General features: G+C 40.1%; 1 long non-coding RNA gene across 1 annotated transcript; it reads right to left on the reverse strand.

Annotated features, from left to right (window-relative positions):
• Positions 1-16,768: 16,768 nt before the first annotated feature.
• On the reverse strand, positions 16,769-19,950 carry LOC133136932 (uncharacterized). Its single transcript, XR_009709568.1, has 2 exons — positions 19,877-19,950; positions 16,769-17,241 (listed from the first exon to the last, which is right to left on the reverse strand). It is a non-coding gene; the product is annotated as an uncharacterized LOC133136932 (long non-coding RNA).
• Between the last annotated feature and the right edge of the window lie 1,702 nt (positions 19,951-21,652).

Below are 21,652 nucleotides of genomic sequence, written 5' to 3' on the forward strand. Positions count from 1 at the left end.
GACCAGGGCAGGGGACCCCAGCACACCCTGCGGCTCTCCAGGACCAGGACAGGGGACCCCAGCACACCCTGCTGCTCTCCAGGACCAGGGCAGGGGACCCCAGCACACCCTGCGGCTCTCCAGGACCAGGGCAGGGGACCCCAGCAAACCCTGCGGCTCTCCAGGACCAGGGCAGGGGACCCCAGCACACCCTGCGGCTCTCCAGGACCAGGGCAGGGGACCCCAGCACACCCTGCTGCTCTCCAGGACCAGGGCAGGGGACCCCAGCACACCCTGCGGCTCTCCAGGACCAGGGTTGCCGACCCCTGTACTCGACAATGAGCCTGACCAGGTTCAGGTTTTATATCTGTCCAAATGACAGGGATTTGTTTCACTAAAAAAAACAATGGTCTTTTATTTCAGCAGATTAATAATTATATTCTGTAGTTGTGGGTCTGATTGAGGGTGGATAGGCCTATTCAAACCAACTCAACAAATGGCACAGAATGTCATTCTTCAGAAAGGTTTGGTGAATTAATTCATCATATTGCAGAAAACCAGTTGCACTGCAATAACTTCCTATTTGAAAGTGCAAGTCACAGTGAACCATATCTAAGGTATGTAAAGTAGAAATATCTATTTGAAACTGAAGATTTAAGATAATTAATAATATTTATTTTGGCTAAATGCTCAGTTGAGACTGCATGCATGCATGAAATGGCTGGTGATGAAGTTGGCAGGTGAACAACATTTCTGTTGTGATAAAATGTGTGCTTTTACTATTAAAACATGCATAATTAATTCCTTGGAAAATCAGTGCAGATTCACATGCAGAGGATTTGACAAATTGCCCAAAGACCTCTCTTGTCCAACCCTAAATAGTTTTCATAGTTCCACCATGACACAATAAAACAGTGTGATACACTCCATTGCCAAACAGCTCCCAGACACAAGCCACAGGAGTCCTCTCTTTGGCCTGAGATAACACATTGATCAGGGCAACATTGGCTCAGGCAGTAAGAGTTGCTGTCTCATTGGCTCAGGCAGTACCCAGCTCAGAAAATAACCCAGTTCTTTCACAGCAAGGAGAGCTACAATAATACAAACTTTATTAATACTGCAGCAAAACAAAGCATGGAGAATGCATCACACCAATGTGAGAATACACTCTAGATTTTAGCAGACAGAGTGTCTATTATTATACCATTACACATCCGAAGTTATCGCATGAATACAATACGGTGAAAGCCAATCATCTTCATACAGTGTTTCAGTACTTTTCCATCACACGTTGTACTCCTGGGCCCACATCTGCTCTATAAGTCATGTAACATTTGTTTTGCAATTAATACACTGCTACAGCAACTACAAAGCTTACATTTATCATCTGTCTTTCCTCCTTAGGCTGGTTAAGGAGGAACCGACCTTGGGTGCGATTCCTCCTCATTATTTTTATCAAAATCAAGCACATGAGCGCACCCAACAATGGGAGAGTGTTTTGCTTTATCTCCACACGTATGCCTATATGATGTAAGCTGTGGCAGAGCACTCACCCCTCCCTTACATTTTTGCTGGTTATCTGTCACAAGCACATTTTATTCTTTTAAGCAGTTTTCTAACTATATGCATTGTACATATCTGGATACATATATCCTAGGTTATATTATATTTTTCTCCCACATCATGAATATGTATTTTTATTATGCATTTTTTCAATTACATTAACATTTAAGTTTGCTTTGATCACTGAATGAAATGATTTCTGGTTCTTGTCTTTTTTGGGTGCTTTTCCTGCGCTAGAAAGCAGAACGACTTACGGTGCACTTTATAAGTGACACAGCCAACTGTCACCATTCATCATGAACTGTAGTATTTACTGTCAGACAAGTTAGATATTGTGAATCTCATTCACTTCAAAAGTAGTTTTAAAGGGCCAAATTGTTAATTACATTACATTACATTATTGGCATTTGGCAGACGCTCTTATCCAGAGCGACGTACAACAAAGTGCATACCCATAACCAGGGATAAGTTCGCTGAAAGACCCTAGAGGTAAGTACAATTTCAACTGCTACCTGTACAACAAAGATAAGGACAAGGGCCATTTATTTATTTTTTTTTATTTTTTTTTATTTTTTTTATTTTTATTTTATTTTATTTTTTTTTGAACAAACAAACAAACAGAGCAAAAGTCACCAAAGTTAACTATCCAAACACTGCTTACCTAGCCAACTAAAATACTGATACACAAGTCACAGAGACAACAATTAAGGTTCACAGGGAGGTAGGGAGGGATGGGGAGAGGTGCTGTTTGAAGAGGTGTGTCTTCAGCTTGCGCTTGAAGGTGGGGAGGGATTCTATAGTTCTGACCTCAACGGGGAGTTCGTTCCACCACCGTGGAGCCAGAACAGACAGTAGTCGTGAGCGTGAGGTGGAGGTTCTGAGAGGGGGAGGTGCCAAGCGGCCTGTGGAGGCTGAACGAAGAGGTCTGGCAGGGGTGTAGGGTCTGATGATTTTTTGCAGATAAGCTGGGGAAGACCCTTTAACTGCTTGGAAGGCTAGCACCAATGTTTTGAATTTGATGCGAGCCATGACAGGCAGCCAGTGGAGGGAAGTAAGCAGGGGGGTGACGTGTGAGTATTTGGGAAGGTTGAAGACCAGACGAGCTGCTGCATTCTGGATGAGTTGGAGGGGTCTGATGGCAGACGCTGGGAGGCCAGAATTCTTCAACCTCATCCTCGGACAGTACGTACTGACCAGTACTGACCATGTAATAGTTTACAATATGTTTAAAAACATATGTTAAAAATTAATGTTGCATTATTTTTATCAAGCAAGCCACATTTGCATATATTATGCAGCAGAGTTGGAGTTGAGTCCTAGGACAGGGAGACACTGAGCTGCAGGTGAGTCCTAGGACAGGGAGACACTGAGCTGCAGGTGAGTCCTAGGGCAGGGAGACACTGAGTTGGCGGTGAGTCCTAGGACAGGGAGACACTGAGTTGGAGGTGAGTCCTAGGACAGGGAGACACTGAGTTGGAGGTGAGTCCTAGGACAGGGAGACACTGAGTTGGAGGTGAGTCCTAGGACAGGGAGACACTGAGTTGGAGGTGAGTCCTAGGACAGGGAGACACTGAGTTGGAGGTGAGTCCTAGGACAGGGAGACACTGAGCTGTAGGTGAGTCCTAAGACAGGGAGACACTGAGTTGGAGCTGAGTCCTAGGACAGGGAGACACTGAGCTGGAGGTGAGTCCTAGGACAGGGAGACACTGAGCTGGAGGTGCTGAAAGTTCCAAGTACTTCAGGAATAGCCTGGATGAGCAATATTATGACTACATATGGGTTGATGGAGATGTGTCAATCAAACGCATAAGTATCAACTGAAGACCCACCAGGAGGTGCTAGACGTCCCCCTTCTTGCTCCTGATTGGCTGCTCTGCTTCTGCTTCCTGGTGCCTTCCTACAGCTGTGCTATGAGTGCACTTTGTCCCTCATTAATGCTTAATACCAACTACATTTCAGACACTATGCATAACATCACACATTAATTTAAACTCCAATTTTAAATATGATTTAAACTCTTCAGTTAAACCACTTTTGGTTGTTCTCTCTTTCTCTCTCATTCAGTTCAATTCAAAATGGCGTGTTTGTGTTTGTGTGAATCCCAAGCATGTTAGTTTGGGCAAAATGCGTGTGTTTTTGTCTGTGTTGTGTTTCTGCAATCACAACTACAGTCATATTGCCAAAGTAACACATATAATACAATATATTATATTTAGAAACACACAGAACACACTACAAACTTAAAACAGTTAGTATAATCTCATATCCTACTCGACAATGAGCCTGACCAGGTTCAGGTTTCATATCTGTCCAAATTACAGGGATTTGTTTCACAAAAAAAACACTGGTCTTTTATTTCAGCTGATGAATAATTATATTCTGTAGTTGGGGGTCTGATTGATTGATAAGCCTATTCAAACCAACTCAACAAATGGCACAGAATGTCATTCTTCAGAAAGGTTTGGTGAATTCTATCACGTTGCAGAAAACCAGTTACACTGCAGTAACTTCCTATTTGAAAGTGCAAGTCACAGTGAACCATATCTAAGGTATGTAAAGTAGAAATATTAATTTGAAACTGAAGATTTAAGATAATAAATAATATTTATTTCGGCTAAATATTTTATACGTTTTAATCAACAATGTTGGGCTACTACCAATGAGACCAACCTAAAGGATGGCAACGTATTTAAGCATATTTAACTGCTCAGTTGAGACTGCAAGTATGCATGTATAGTTAACAAGGACAATTCAAAACAGCATGAAATGGCTGGTGATGAAGTTGGCAGGTGAACAACATTTCTGTTGTGATAAGAACAGTCGTCTCATTGGCTCAGGCGGTAAGAGAAGTCGTCTGCCAGATTTGCCGGTTCAATCCCACCCCGGGTGTGTTGAAGACATACAAGACACCTAACGATGAGCTGGTTGGTGCCCTGCATGGCAGCTAATCGTTGTTGGTGTGTGTAGAACGGGTGAATGAGAAGAATCAACTGCACAGTGCTTTGAATAAAGGAGCTGTATAAATCCATACATTTACCATTTCATCAACCTGAGTGAAACTCTGTATGTAAATAGAACTATAAATAGAACTAATCAACGTTGTTGGGCTACTACCAACAAGACAAACCTAAAGGATGGCAACTTATTTAAACTTTTTCATATTTTCAATTCAACTTTTATGTTTACAAGTTAACAAGGACAATTCAAAACTGCATGAAATGACTGGTCGGCAGGTGAACAACATTACACAGGATTCCACTCTTTGGCCTGAGACAACTCATTGATCAACCTGAGTGGAGAACCATGACTTCTGAGGGAAAATCTTGTAAAATACAGGAAGCAGTTTGTCTTTTTTGTTGATCCTTTTGTAGAATTCTGCATGTCTCTAAGGCAGTGATGGTCAGTGAGATAGTGAGGAGGCACAATTGGCTCCTAACTGCCCAGTGAGGTCTTTCCCAGAGATGGGTTTAGTTTTAGTTTTTTTAGCTTTTAGTTTTTTGATAGAAACTATCAATTCAGGGTTAGAGTTCTTTATTCTGCAGAAGGTGAGTTGGTTCATGCAACAGGATGTTAAAAGTCTCACAGGACACAAGAATTCCTCAGACAAATAAGAAGGATGTTGCTGCAAAAAATATGTCAGTTAAAACTTAAACAGATTGTGTTGTAGTACAGTAGTAGGATGGAGATCCACATTCCAAAAGTCACCTTTTTGTGTATAGATGCTCTTCTGTATATCACTGTTGTAATGTGTGGTTATTTGCATTACTGTCACCTTCCTGTCAGCTTTGACCAGTCCGGCCATTCTCCTCTGACATCTCTCGTTAACAAGCCGTTTCTGTCTGCAGAACTGCTGCTCACTGGATTAGGTTTTTTCTGTTCATGAAACCACCCTTGGAAACCACCATTGGAAAACAGGGACACCATTGTGAGGGAACAGTGTTCATGGTTACCCCCTAAAATGACATCATAATCCTTGGCTGATACATCACCATGCAGAACAATCCATGAGATTACCATCCACACCAGGTGCATCTCCATGTTTAACAGGTGGCAACAGACGATTGATGGTTCCTTTGGCTTTCTTTGAAAATAAATCCATCCAGACATAACATCCCCATTTCCCTGCTTCGCTGCTGATCAGTCTGGATTATTATTAATCTGATTATTGTCCAAAAAGTGAAGACTCTGTAAACTGATTGAAAATGTATAAATCATAAACACCCTGACAACCATAACCCACTTCTAAATTTCCTTGAATCAATTATGAAGAAAGAAAAAACAGAGACATGTTTGATAATAATGCAGACAGACTCAGATTACACTGATAGTATCTTCTTATTGTGCACGACTGCAAATTAATTTCTAGAAATAATTACAGTGTATTTAAATTCAATTTAAATACTGTTTTATTCAAATGGAGGTTTGGGTCATGTTTGCAGTGGCATTTCAGGGTTAGAGAACAGAGAACTCAAGCCAGTGCATGAAGTGTGTTGGTTGCCTACTGACTTTTGATTTTGGCCTTTCGTCCCTTTATTCTTGGATCCAACACTTGTTATAGTGCTAGGAACACAGGATTTAGTTATTCACCACAATAAGACTATTTGTCTTGGGCTGTAGGTTTGTGTTTGAGTACCTTTCCTAGCCTACTAATATAAAGGCTCTTACTGCCCTGTGTAATGTGAGATTTAAATGACTATAATCCATTTAGGGAATTCAGAATTGAGAATGTAAATGGGACTGCTAGGCTATGTCATACTGGGACTTCGACTTGAGCACCGAGTTTCACTCAAGCAGTTGCTGTGACAGACTAGCTTCTTGATTTTCAGATATGAAGGATGATCTAGTTTTCAGTATAATGGAGCTTGCCAGGGAAAACAGCATTTAACAGTGGAATTATGGGATATACTGGTGCCAGCATTCTCAGGAAAACTGCCCTTCACAATCCTATATGTATGAGATATTGACCCTTTAAGGGCAGAAAGGGGGTATGCTCACAGCAGAACTTAATGAGAAATATAAATCAGCAATAAATCATTACATTATTATACATTTCTTCCTATATTATACTCTTTATTGTTTGATAACTTATCTCTCCTGCCTTCTCACCTACCTTCTCCCTACCTTATCAATGTCACCTACAGTAATACCCATGATCTCTGCCTCTCTCCTCCAGGTGACCATTACCTTCGACATGAGCAATTTCACAATTCAGGAAACTACTTGCCAGTCTGTGCAATTCAAGAATAGCCTGGATTACCCATATTATGACTACATATGGATTGATGGAGTAATGTCAATCAAAGGCCTAAGTATCAACTAAAGACCCACCAAGAGGTGCTAGACATCCCCCTTCTGGCTCCTGATTGGCTGCTCTGCTTCTGCTTCCATGGAACAGACTGTAGGTTGCGATTTTTTAAATATTATATGAATGATTATAGTCAAAATGAAATATGAATAAATGTGGCAATAAAAGCACAAAACACGCTTCACGGTTCCACTTGCATTTCCGCACACAATGTGAACAGCTGAGACCACTCCGAGTAAAAAACTGACATCCGAAAACTTTGATGAATCCCACATTATTTGCGTAAATGCACTAATAATGTGGAACAATACAGTGAACAATACGTTCAGTGAATTTATTGTGTTGTGCTTTTTTGATACTGACACATGAGTAGCATCGGCCTAAGCTTTAGTTATGTAAACATCCCAACTATCATTAGTTGATTTGTTGACTTGTTGATTTGATTCTATGACTGTCCACATTAGTCCATGGTTCTGACTTGATTAATATAAATGTTCTAAAATATCACAAACGATGTAGCCTGTGTCCCACTAACCAAAGTAACTCATGAGACAAGTAAAAGCCATAGTATTTTTTGTCCGAGGAAGGGCCCATGAAAAAGTCTTGCACCGGGGCCCATCCTAACTAGCTGCTGCCACTGGCTCACTGCATGTATGGATGAATGCATGCTGCCACTGGCTCACTGCATGTATGGATGAATGCATGCTGCCACTGGCTCACTGCATGTATGGATGAATGCATGCTGCCACTGGCTCACTGCATGTATGGATGAATGCATGCTGCCACTGGCTCACTGCATGTATGGATGAATGCATGCTGCCACTGGCTCACTGCATGTATGGATGAATGCATAAATGTGATATAAGTGTGTGTCTAAAGATCTGAACCCAGTGTGACGAATATACAATCATAGGAAGGGGGCAAATACTTTTGCATTCCACAGTATGAACTCAAAACAGTTAGTATACTCTCATAGCATACTACACAATGAGCCTGACCAGGTTGAGGTTTTAAATCTGTCCAAATGACAAGGATGTGCTTTACTAAAAAACCAATGGCCTTTTATTCCAGCTGATGAATAATTATATTCTGTAGTTGGGGGTCTGATTGAGGGTGGCTAGGCCTATTCAAACCAACTCAACAAGTGGCACAGAATGTCATTCTTCATAAAGGTTTGGTGAATTCTATCAGTTGCATTGCTGTAACTTCCTATTTGATACACTTGAATGGAAGAGCATAAGGTTTCAAACCAGCTGCTCTCAAACACAGGCATTCCACTCCTGTCTCAGTAGGGGGCGCCATATCTCTACCAGAGGACGAGGGCATTAGGATAATCAGCAATGTGTACAATGCTTTTTGACGCAGTATTAAACATCACGTCAAATAATTATTATGACTATGACACAGCTGATGCATACGCTTTTGACTGGTACTCACTTGTACGATTGAAACAGAAATCCTCATTCCCCAAACTCTCCCATGCAAAGTTACAGCAACCAAACTTATAAATTGCTCTGGGTGAAATATTCTGATAAAAGTAATGTAAGCAGGGGTTTAGTGGAGGGTCTCTTTGTTTAAGAGTTTACTCACCTCTCCTGGAATGTTAACGCATCTTTGCTTGCAATGTAGTATGCTACTCTTTCTATTCCCTTTTGTGCGTCTGGCCACTAGTGATGGGCACGAACGAACGAACGAATCTTTTTGAACGAATCTTTCAAATGAACGAACTGACTCTTGGCTCTTCCGTCAAAGAGCCGTTCGTTTGGCTCTCTGAGCGCCGTTTTAAGTCTCTGCTGTAAATCCATGACATTGTTGCGAGCAAAGATGGAATTGTGAGCAGCCACCGAGGACGTGCTCGTATCCATCAGTGCACGAGCCGTTTCAGTTGTATGATGATATATTTCAATTGTGATTTTCATTCTTAGAATCAGGTATTTTGAAAAAAGTGAGCAATAGTTTTCTTTTTAAAAGTCATTGTGCGTTGTATTAAGCGACCAGGGTTACGATTTTGTCCCATGCTGTCACAGCCTGCAATCCACAGCTAAGATGAGCTGGAATGTGATGTCTGAACAGCCCCGTTCAGATTAATATTCCTTCTGCCAGAGGAACCAAGCAAGTTGAGCAGCACAGAACATAGAATTTACACAGAATTAAAACAAAGTTTACACAACACCACAACACCCATAGCATCACTTGCTCATGAAGTATGATATTATATGTTATCATTATAAATCATAATTACAAGTACAATCACATACCGTGTAAAAATGTAGTCACGTAACCACCTTAAATTCATCCAGTTATAAAAAATATCTGATGTTTGGATATTGCATGACAAAGAATAAAAGAACAAATATGCAAAAAACAGCATTGGGGCCAGTGAGGAACATAATGTGGGGCGGATGTTGAACCTTGATTGCAGTTTTTTACAATCGTTTTCACACTTGTCTCAATACCATGTCCATTTTTTCAAAACACTTAACACATTCACCATATCATTAGATTATGTGAACTAAACTGTGGATATTTTTGCATTGCTTTCATACTAAAGGCATTCAATCACCACTTCTTCCCAAATTCATGAATACCTTGCTCAGTCAGTGTTCACTACCAGCAAAAGTTTGTACAAATACAGCAAATTTTGTAGACATTTAGATACTCTGTTCAAAACAGTTAACTTTCAGTTCAAAACCCAATAAAATTCTGATCATTGTGGAAGGAAATATGCTGCATTTTGGCAGAAAAATGAAACTATATGCTTGAAATACGTAAGTCTGATTCTGATTTGAGCAGAAAGTTTATTCAGTTTATTCATTTTTTTTGTTTGCAGCCTTGTTACCATCTATACAAAAGTGATCATACTTGCATTGAAATGTGCATGTATATAGGGTAAATATAGATGTAGTTGTCACTGAAGAGATTTTTCCACTATTACTGCTGTATATCTACTGTTGAAACACCTCGCTGTCATTTCAGTGAACAACCTACCCAGATGTTTGTTGTTTGTGCCCCGTTACAACATATACAAAAGGGGCCACCTTTGGATTGGCATTTGCATTCTTTAGCCTTGGTGGGGAAAATGGATGTAGCCAGAGGTAGAGGAAGAAGACGTCGTGGAAGAGCAAGGACAGTTGTGTCTGATGAGATCAGAGCCACAGTCATTGATCATGTGGTAAATCATGGTCTGTCCCTGAGGGAAGCAGGTTGAGGGTTCAACCAAACTTGCCTAGATCCACAGTGGCTTCAATAGTGAGGATTTTCAGGCAAACCAACAGGTACTATTCAATATTTACAGCATTCTGACTGATGGAGTTCAATTGATGTGTATATTACAGCAATACTGTGATTTGAGAAGTCTCCAGAAAAAGCAGATGTATCAGTGCACATTTGTCTTTGACTCACTACAGGACCCAGCGGTTACCTCACACAGTAACACAGGGGTAAGGGGAAGAATGTTTACGCCTCAACAGGAGGATACAATAGTTGGGATGGTCATTGTCAACAACAGCATCAGGCTAAGAGAAATACGCAACAACATAATCGCAGACAAGAACATATATCCAAGCATTGACAGTGTAAGCACTACAACCATTTCAAGAGTGCTACAGAAACATCAGATCAGGATGAAACAGTTGTACACTGTCCCCTTTGACAGGAACTTTGAGGGTGTCAAGGAACTCAGGTACCAATATGAAGTTTATGAAGGTATATGTGAAGGTTTAGGACCACCACCCACATGAACAGATGTCACGTCTAGATGCAATGGCTGCTAGGTGTATGGACATAACAGTGGAACACATCCACGGCTGGATAAGGCACGCAAAAAGATGTTTTTTCCTTGGTGTATAGCAAGAGATAACATTCGGAGTGATGTTGATGAAAATCTATGGCCAAATGCAGAGGACAGGGTGGATGGGCCAGGCCAACAGTAGACTTCTGATACTGATAGGCAGACAATATATGTGCAAATTACTGTATTAGTGAAAATATAGCTTTTTGGTATGTATTTGTTATTGATTGTAATGTATTTTGAGTAATTGATTGTATTGTATTTTTCTTTTCTGAATTACAGTATATTGCACTGTGAGAACAAACGTCAAAATACTGTAAACCCTCTGAAGAATACTGTTGCTTTTGTGATTTGTTTCTTTATCATATATTGTTTTACATTACACAGTAAAAATTGTTATTCTGGGTTTCCAATATAGTAAAACATTCATTCATTTACAGTTTACTGTAAATTTACCACACTCAGTCATGACATCTATTGTGAGAGGCAAACCAACAGATCAAAAGTTTCTTTAGCTTCTTGGCTTGAAATATTTGTGGATGCAAAAATAGAGGAAAGGGAAACACATAATATATGTATTTAGCAATGCTCCAAGTTGTTTGTGTTTTGTAGTTGATTGAACATTGAGTGACAAAGTAGTCTTATAAAGCATATGCTATATTTATGGCAGCATGAGTCACTTTTGGGTGAAATATTAAGTGTTTTGGTGGTTGAAGTGCATTTTGCACCAAATGTTAACTTATGTGCTCAGGCGTGTGTTTCAAAAGCACACTGTGTGAAGAGTTTTGAAAAAGTGGACATGGTATTGACACAAGTGTGAATACGTTGGAAAAAACTGTAACATCTGCATAATGTTTGACCAAGACATGTTGGTGTTTCAGAGTTAACATACAGTACTGTGCAGAAGTCTCAGGCACTCTAGACTTTATGTATATATCGATATATATATATGTATTTGTGTGTGTTCATATAAAATAACTCATTTGAGATTTCCAAATATTCATTTTCCAAAATATTTAATGGGACATTTTTGTCTTATATTTTTTAAAAGAAACAAATTACTGTTAGCAATTGGCTACTTTTTACATAAAAACTTGATCAAGGCTGTCTGAGATCAGAAGCATGGAAAAGAAGCCAACCAAAGTCTGCAGAAGAACTGTGGCAAGTTCTCCAACATGCTTGGAACAACTTCCCTGCTGTTTGTCTTATAGAACTGCAGGACAGTTTTGGCCATCTCAGAGAAGTGATGCCGTTTTAACGCCAAAGGGTGGTCACAAAAAATATTTATTTGATTCAGTTTTTAACTATTCTGCCAAATGACAAAGATGTAATGTAAAATGTATAGTACGTTTATTTAGGACCATTCATTTAATTATTTTAGACAGAATCTTATCTGTACAGAATGTTATACAGGTGCCTAAGACCTTTTCACAGCACTGTCTGTTTGCAGATTGTTCCAGCTATGAGGCTCAAGGCATCTGAATGATGATGTGCTATGAATGATGGGCTATGAAGGATATAGCTCCTGTAACAAAGTGCAAAGCACTCCAGTAAACCATATCTAAGGTATGTAACTATAACTATTAATTTAGAATAGAAGACGTATGATAATAAATAAATAAATGTTTGGCTAAATATCTACATTTTAATCAACGTTGTTGGGCTACTACCAATAAGACAAACCTGAAGGATGCCAACTTATTTAAACTTTTTCATATTTTCAATTCAGCTTTTATGTATACAAGTTAACAAGGACAATTCAAAACTGAATAAAATGACTGGTGATGAAGTTGGCAGGTGAACAACATTTCTCTTGTATAAACTTTTAAAACATGCATAATGAAATCCTAGGGGCATCAATGCAGATTCCCATGCAGATAATGTGATGGATTGCCGAAGGAGATCTCTTCTCCAAAGGAGTGGCAGAAACTCAATTGTTAAACAGCTCCCACACACAAACCACAGGATTCCACTCTTTGGCCTGAGATAACTCATTGATCAACCTGAGTGTGCAGATTCCGATGCAGAGAAAATGTCAGATTGCCCAAGGGCATCTCTTGTCCAACCCTCAAAACAAAGCGAATCGTTTTTATGGTGCCACCATGACGCAGTAAATAGGCAGTGGCAAACACTCCATTGTTAAACAGGATTCCAATGTTTCTCTTGTATAAAATCCCTTGAATTGACAGGTTAAAACATGCCCAAGGGCATCTCTTGTCCAACCCTCAAAACAAAACAAATCGTTTCTATGGTGCCACCATGATGCAATAAACAGGTAGTGGCAAACACTCCATTGTTAAACAGCTCCCACACACAAACCACAGCATTCCGCTCTTTTACCCGAGATAACACACTGATCAACCTGAGTGGAAAAGGATGACTTCTGAGGGAAACTCTTGTAAAATACAGAAAGTCTTTTTTGATGATCCTTTTGTAGAATTCTGCATGTCTTTAAGGCAGTGATGGTCAGTGAGATGGTGATGAGGCACGATTGGCTCCTAACTGCACAGTGAGGTCTTTCCCAGAGGTGGGTTTAGCTTTCCCAGGGATCCCAGCTCCTGAGAGTCCATGGGGTGGGGCCCTTTGCTGGCTGCTGGCCTGGGTGGGCTTGTGGCCATGAACTAATCTGCCATTTCTTGGTCAGGTCTCAGGAACATTTGGAGTTTGTACCAATTCAGGGGTAGAGAATAGAGAACACTAAGTCACTTAGGTCACATTTCTTCCCCATTCTGACATTTTGTCTGAATAGCTGAACCTCTTGACCACATCTGCATGCTTTTATGCGTTTAGTTGCTACCACATGATTAGTATGTATAGTGTAGATGTGTCAATGTCCTCTTTGTGTATAGTGGGTTTACTTTCCACATGGTGAAACCAAAATGTGTAAAAAAAAGAAAAAGCCTTTAATAAAAGTTGAGTGTGCAATTTAATCACATGTGAATGGTTTGCATACAAATCTAAAATTGTGTAATAATAAAGCCAGCCATTTCTCCTCCTTCCTCCACTGGATTCCAGTCACCAAAGGGGTCTTTCAGAAAGATATAAATTAAAGATTTAGATTAATTAAACATTATTTTTTGCTGACTACATGCAGTACCATGTAATTCCAATGGACGGAAGACGGATGAAATTGATGAAGGATTAGGTGCCATGTATTTTTAAAATTGCCGTTCAGTCTTTCTTTTTTTTCAATATTAAAAATTCTCCTGGTCCTGTTGCATCTACTAAATTAGACATCATCATGAACACCAGTACGTACCAATATATTTAATTAACAAGAAACAATGCAACCCCCCAACCATGAGCTCACAAAGATTTCCATTTTCATTTAAAAATTAAACTTTCAAATGCAATTCACTAATGATTATCTGCTTATGAAAGTACACATATCCATCCATCCCATCCATCCATTATGGTTCAGTTTGACACATTTATTTCAGTTAGAAATTAGAAATAGATAAGTTTAGGGTCCTATTGTTTTTTGTTTTCCTTTGGGTTGGTTAGCTCCTGAGAACCTTCCCTAGTTTTGTTTCTTGGTTTTGCCTGTGTTTGAAGGCTGTTTTCGTGTCCAATTTAGTTCTAGTCATATTTTTGGTTGGCAGATCGCTGGGGAGTTTTGTTCCCTTTTTCTCTTATTTTCCTCCTCTATTTTAGTGGCTATCCAACTTATTGTTGGTAACTTTGTGATCCCTTCCCAGTCGCTCTTGGTCTCCCACCCCTGCTCCCTCACAGAACTTGTGGTCTCCAATAAAATGAAGTGAACTGTGTGGGATTCAGAGCCTCGATATCCATTCAGGTGTGCATCGACAGGGAGCCTCTGGATGACACACAGGTTAAGGTGTCAATACAGACATTGTCTTTGAATACTCATAGCCTGCTAGATTTTGGAATCATCGAGCCAAAGCTTTTTTATGTATAAGATCTAGCCTACTTAATGCTTAATGTAGACAAAGGGTTTTATTCTTTCATTTGCAATTCACTCAGACACAAACTTACCTCAGAAACACAACCCACTTTACTAAAACACCCACACGTTAATGTCATGTCAACTTTGATTCTATAAGTAAATACATGCACAACTGCTTTATTTTTGCCCAATTCGATTGGCTAGAGCTTGCCAAATCCTGCCTTGTTACTAGTCTCACAAACACATAAATATGCGTATGACACCTTACAGCTTACGTTGTGTTGTAATCAGAGCTGCACTACTGTGAAGACTCAGCAACTGAACCGCCAAGATGTCTGGAAGTGATGAGCACAATATTTGAGTTAAACTGAGATTGTTGAGTTTCTAATGTCTTCTATCTAACAGAAGTGAAATAGTGTACTGGATGCCGTGGTGCTCATATAGGCAGTGCAGCAGGGGCGGTTGCTCCAGGGCCCCTGGTTTGGGGGCGAGGGGGGCACGGTCTAGGAGCACCCACGTATCTACTCAGTACGTCCGATTTTACCCACTCACCGGAAAATTACACAACCATGTTTGCCTTGTTTATATATCCTTAAATAAGCAAGCTCGTCTCAGTCATGGTTATTACGCTTTCCATCTACAATATGTGATCATGCAAAAATTCATACCGTGCATCTAATTTACAGAAAAAGGGCTATATTGTATAAACTATTCAATGAAATGGCGGGAGGCAGGCTAATTCTTTTGGTGTTGGTGTTATTTTCTGATATACCAAGAGTGCTGCTGGGAAATATGTTCATTGTTTTCCAATGAGAACTGTCTTGATCCTGTGAAAGGTAGCAAAACAACATAAACTGGACGGCTTTTTGGAAAAATAATTGCTCAAATGCTACCCTGTTTTCAGTGGCAGTTGCCCATCGCAATCACTGTGAGAACGTTAATGACGTTAATGTGAGAACTGCTCAATCTTGTAATCATTAATTAACATTAGTCATAAGTCCGTAAATGTACTTCACTCGCATTGCATTCTAATTAGCCTAAGAAGCTGCTAATTCTCCTGCAGTTACCGTGAATTAGATTTGTTTTTTCAATTGTTGGACTGGTTTTCTGCTGTAAACCTAGCGTTCCACCAATGTTAAGTCAGGGGGCTGTTTTTAAAAACATATGATATAGAAAGTATAAATTGTATCCCTTAACAATGAGGCAGCGACCAAATAGGTCCACTTAGTTTTATCAACTGGAGGAGGAGTTACGTCCATAATTAAGAATAAGTACCTGCAATACATAGAAATATACTGTTTTTTTTACTATTCTTCTTTTTTTGTTAATTGAAGGCTAAAACAAAAGCTAAGAAAGTAACTGATTTTCATACATTAATTCATATTTTATTGTAAAAAAATGCATCCAGTGAATTAGGCATAAGAACACAGTGAACAATACATTCAGTGAATTTCCTCTGATACTGACACACGAGTAGCATAGGCCTAAGCTTTAGTTATGTAAACATCCCAACTAGTTGATTTGTTGATTTGATTCTATGACCATCCATGTTGGTCCATGGTTCTGACTTGATTAATACAAATGTTCAAAAGTATGCCAAACGATGTAGCCTGATGTAGCCTACTAAAATAAAGACTCTTACTGCCCTGTGGAATGTGAGAATTTAAATGACTATAATACATTTAGGGAATTCAGAATTGAGAATGTAAATGGGACTGCTTGGCTATGTCATACTGGGACTTCTACTTGAGCACCGAGTTTCACTGAAGCAGTTGCTGTGACAGACTAGCTTCTTGATTTTCAGATGTGAAGGATGAAAACATCATTTGCATTGCTTAACTTCGGCATTTTGGGCAGTTTGAAAATGTTACTGCTGATTGGATAAAAAAATGTAATGAGTAATTTTGTATCAACATTTCTTTCCTTTGGAATTTTAAGTAAATGTAAATAAAATGTATTTAACATCTCTTTAAAGATATCTATTACATAATGAAAGGCGTGCCATTTGATTCTTACTCTAATAAGAAGTTTTGATTCTGACTTTTATAAACAGTCTTTGGCACATTTACTGTCTTCCTTGGTTGCACACCATTCTTGAATAAATCTGCTTTCTCAAAAAATAACCCCTGAAAAGTGAAATGTTTTAAAGCAGAACAACCTTTTCTCCAGATGTCCTTATTAAGGGCTGGTCAAGACTGCAAAATAAACACAGAAGGACAAGATGGCCTTTATATGATTGCTTCAGTTTATTAAGCAGCAGAAGAAGAAGTCAAAAGGTTTACAGATATTATACGACCATCCACCAAATGCTCATCAATTTTGCTTTGATATAAGTGGAGGGGTGTTGGTCACTGGCTGATCTTCAGCATGTACACAGTGTGCCCCAGCTTGGTGACTGGCTGTGTCTTTCTTGTCACTAGGCTGAAATTGTACCAGTGTTTGAAAGCAAGACTTTCCCAGCATCAGTGAACAAAACAGAGTGATTGGAGTTAATGTAGGCGCTGTCTGTGACATGGTTGCCTTCCTCGTAATACACAACGACATACATCGGCTCATCTGAGGAACATTGGATGAAGCTTTTGGCAGGGATTTTCACAGATTCGGCTTTTTCCTTCTCTTTGTCATCGATCGGGTCCTTGCTGTAGTAGGCAATCATGGGTTTTGCAGTCGCATTGGAAATATGAATGTTCCCCATCTCTGAAAAAGAAAGACAGAGAGAGACAGATATGTATATATTGTAAAAACAAAATACAACCAAACAGAAAGGGAATGAGTGTTTAGGTTTGTGCATGTGTTGCTTGTGTGTGCATTTGTACAAGTGTGTGTGTGTGTGTGTGTGTGCATATGGGCGTGTGTGTGTGTTTGTATGTGTGTGTGTATGTGCATGTGTGTGAGTGTGTGTGTGTGTATATGTTTGTGTGTGAGTGTGTGTGAGGGGGCATGTGTGAGCATGTGTGTGTGTGTGTGTGTGAGTGTGTGTGAGTGTGTGTGTGTGTTTGTATGTGTGTGTGTATGTGCATGTGTGTGACTGTGTGTGTACGTGTGTGAGAGTGTGTGAGAGTGTGTGCGCGTGTGTGTATGAGTGTGTGTTTGTATGTGTATGTGTGTGAGTGTGTGTGTGTGTGTGTGTGTGTATATGTTTGTGTGTGAGTGTCTGTGTGGGGGCATGTGTGAGCATGTGTGTGTGTGTGTAAGTGTGTATGAGTGTGTGTGTGTGTTTGTATGTGCGTGTTTGTATGTGTGTGTGTGTATGTGCATGTGTGTGACTGTGTGTACGTGTGTGAGAGTGTGTGAGAGTGTGTGTGTGTGTGAGTGTGTGTACGTGTGTGTGTATGTGTGTGTGAGTGTGTGTTTGTATGTGTGTGTGTATGTGCATGTGTGTGAGTGTGTGTGTACGTGTGTGAGAGTGTGTGTGAGTGTGTGTGTTTGTGTGTGTTTGTGTGAGTGTGTGAGTGTGTGTAAGTGAGTGTGTGTGCATGTGAGTGAGTGTGCGTTTCTGTGTGTGTGAGTGTGTGTGTGTGTGAGTGTGAGTGTGTGTGTGAGTGTGTGTGTGTTTGTATGTGTGTGTGTATGTGCATGTGTGTGACTGTGTGTGACTGTGTGTACGTGTGTGAGAGTGTGTGCGCGTGTGTGTATGAGTGTGTGTTTGTATGTGTATGTGTGTGAGTGTGTGTGTGTGTGTGTGTGTGTGTGTGTGTATATGTTTGTGTGTGAGTGTCTGTGTGGGGGCATGTGTGAGCATGTGTGTGTGTGTGTAAGTGTGTGTGAGTGTGTGTGTGTGTTTGTATGTGCGTGTTTGTATGTGTGTGTGTGTATGTGCATGTGTGTACGTGTGTGAGAGTGTGTGAGAGTGTGTGTGTGTGAGTGTGTGTACGTGTGTGTGTATGTGTGTGTGAGTGTGTGTTTCTATGTGTGTGTGTATGTGCATGTGTGTGAGTGTGTGTGTACGTGTGTGAGAGTGTGTGTGAGTGTGTGTGAGTGTGTGTGTTTGTGTGTGTTTGTGTGAGTGTGTGAGTGTGTGTAAGTGAGTGTGTGTGCATGTGAGTGAGTGTGCGTTTCTGTGTGTGTGAGTGTGTGTGTGTGTGAGTGTGAGTGTGTGTGTGAGTGTGTGTGTGTTTGTATGTGTGTGTGTGTGTATGTGCATGTGTGTGACTGTGTGTACGTGTGTGTGTGAGTGTGTGAGAGTGTGTGAGAGTGTGTGTGTGTGAGTGAGTGAGTGTGTGAGTGTGTGTGTGTGTGTGTGTGTGTGTGTGTGTGGAAGCAGTGAGAAACCTTTCAGTTGCAGTATTGTACATTTCCCCTGCAGACTGAACCCTGTGCTAACTGAAGCTGCATGTCTGTGAGGAGCCCCTGGTGAGCTGGGATTGGTTTACCTGTAGCTCAGCCCCTGGTGAGCTGGGATTGGTTTACCTGTAGCTGAGCCCCTGATGAGCTGGGATTGGTTTACCTGTAGCTGAGCCCCTGATGAGCTGGGATTGGTTCACCTGTAGCTCAGCCCCTGGTGAGCTGGGATTGGTTTACCTGTAGCTCAGCCCCTGATGAGCTGGGATTGGTTCACCTGTAGCTCAGCCCCTGGTGAGCTGGGATTGGTTTACCTGTAGCTCAGCCCCTGGTGAGCTGGGATTGGTTTACCTGTAGCTCAGCCCCTGATGAGCTGGGATTGGTTTACCTGTAGCTCAGCCCCTGATGAGCTGGGATTGGTTTACCTGTAGCTCAGCTTGACTGTGAGAAATACCTTTTTCCTGTTTCTTTTTGTTTTCCCAATTTGCTTATCACTGCTTGTGTTTTATCTGCTCAGACAAACAGCGATCTAACAAATAATTCACGGTTTGGCAGTTTGGAGGATATGGCGGTGCTGTTGCCATTCCCAAGAAAGCGAGGAAGGTCAGAAGAGCCAAAATCACCTCAGGGAGCAAAAGTCTGCTCAGCAAACTTCATCAAGGTTCTTGGTGAGATGGATTTTTTATTTTATAAATTCAATCTCTTTTTGTGCAGAAACTTAAAAAACTATTTGTGTAGCCCTGCAGCTAAAAGAAGACATCACATGTGCTTTACTAAAGTAACCAGGTCACATTTTAGCTGATGTAAACTAGCAACACAAAGAAGCTAGGCATTTCCTTCTTTTTAACTGTTCTCAAAACTACAGTATTATTAGATCAAAGACTCAATCAATCATAATCATAGTCAATCATAATTTTGTAAAATATCAACTGTGCATAACTCATTGCAAAAAAAACAATACCATAAAAAAGCAATATTTGTCTACCAGTTGATGAATACTTTTTATCAAGACGTTGTATCGTAAGGCAGGCTCCTCTGTCCTGGATCTCACCTGTTCAGGTAGGCGGCTGGGTGTGGTCACAGGTGAAGGTCACAGGTTGCTGGAGAGCTGAAGATCAGAGGTGTTCTGAGTGCCTCTCTCTCTGGGTTCCTGGCCTTATATTCTCTCTGGAGGTGAAGGTGGGGCCAGTTATGGCTCACCTGTTTGGGGATTTCATAACTTCTCAACTATTATTTCTTCACTTCACAAGAACTCTCACTGGAAATGTAAATATTTGGAATATTATTGCTTCATATTTTGAATGCTTGCCATGCACCCATTAGGCATTGGAGCTGCATAATACATGCAAATAGGGATTGCTTGGTAAAAATAATGCAACGTGAATTTTTTACTTAAGTTTTTAAACATATTGTAAACTATTATGTGCCAGCCAAAAGGCATGCATTTTGTAAACTGAGTAGGATAATTTCAGACTATAGCCCTCATTTCAATGTAGGAGCATAATTTAACTGCAGTACGAACTGTTTAGTCAATGGAAATGCGTGAGCATGAGGTTGCATAATTCATTAACAATTTGACCTTTCAACATTTTGAAGTTGATGAGATTCACAATATCTAACTTGTCTGATTTGTACACTAAATATTACAGTTCATAATAATTGATTTTAATAGATTTTTTTATTTTTTTGGAAAGCTCAAATCAAAGCTTGTCCTGACAGTTGGTTGTCTTATAAAGTCTCCCCACCATCACTTCTGCTTTCTAGTGCAGGAAAAGCACCCAAAAAAAGACAAGAATCAGAAATAATTTCCTTCAGTCATCAAAGCAAATTTAAATGTCAATGTATTGAAAAAGGTTTTTTTTTTTTTTTCTTATAACGCATAATAAAAACACATATTCATGAAAATAAACTAAACTAAATATTGAGCATGAATGTTTCATCTCACTCTTGAAGGTGTATATGCATACACTCATATTATAGCCCTTTGTAATCTTGCTAGAGAATCACCAGAGCAACTGCAAGTTGTCTTTGGGCCTTTGAGGGACTAAGGAGGGGAAATCCACGTCCCTCTCCACACCAGAACTTCCTTTAAAAGTTCAGTGAGGTTGAGAAATGGCATTTGTGGAAGCCATGGAATGTGCTAACATCTTCCCTCTGTTCATGAAACCACCCTTAATGCCATTGGAAAATGGGGACATCATTGTGAGATAACAGTGTTTGTGATATAGGCCTCACATGGTTACCCCCTAAAATGACATTATAATCCTTGACTGATTCATCACCATGTGGAACAATCCATGAGGGTACCAGCCATACCAGGTCCATCTCCATGTTTAACAGACATTGTGGATTGATGGTTTCTTTGGCTTTCTCCGAAAATAAACCCATCCCCATTTCCCCGCTTCCCTGCTGATCAGTCTGGGTTCAATCTGATTATTGTCAAAAAACTATTATGTGCCAGCCAAAAGGCATGCATTTTGTAAGCTGAGTAGGATCATTATAGGACTATAGCCCTCATTTCAATGTAGGAGCATAATTTAACTGCAGTACGAACTGTTTAGTCAATGGAAATGCGTGAGCATGAGGTTGCATAATTCATTAACAATTTGACCTTTCAACATTTTGAAGTTGATGAAATTCACAATATCTAACTTGTCTGATTTGTACACTAAATATTACAGTTCATAATAATTGATTTTAATAAGTGATTTCACCATCACTTCTGCTTTCTAGTGCCGGAAAAGCACCCAAAAAAAGACAAGAAGCAGAAATACTTTCCTTCAGTCATCAAAGCAAATTTAAATGTCAATGTATTGAAAAAGGTTTT

The sequence above is a fragment of the Conger conger genome, chromosome 9, assembly GCF_963514075.1.
Source record: "Conger conger chromosome 9, fConCon1.1, whole genome shotgun sequence".
Lineage (NCBI taxonomy): Eukaryota > Metazoa > Chordata > Actinopteri > Anguilliformes > Congridae > Conger > Conger conger.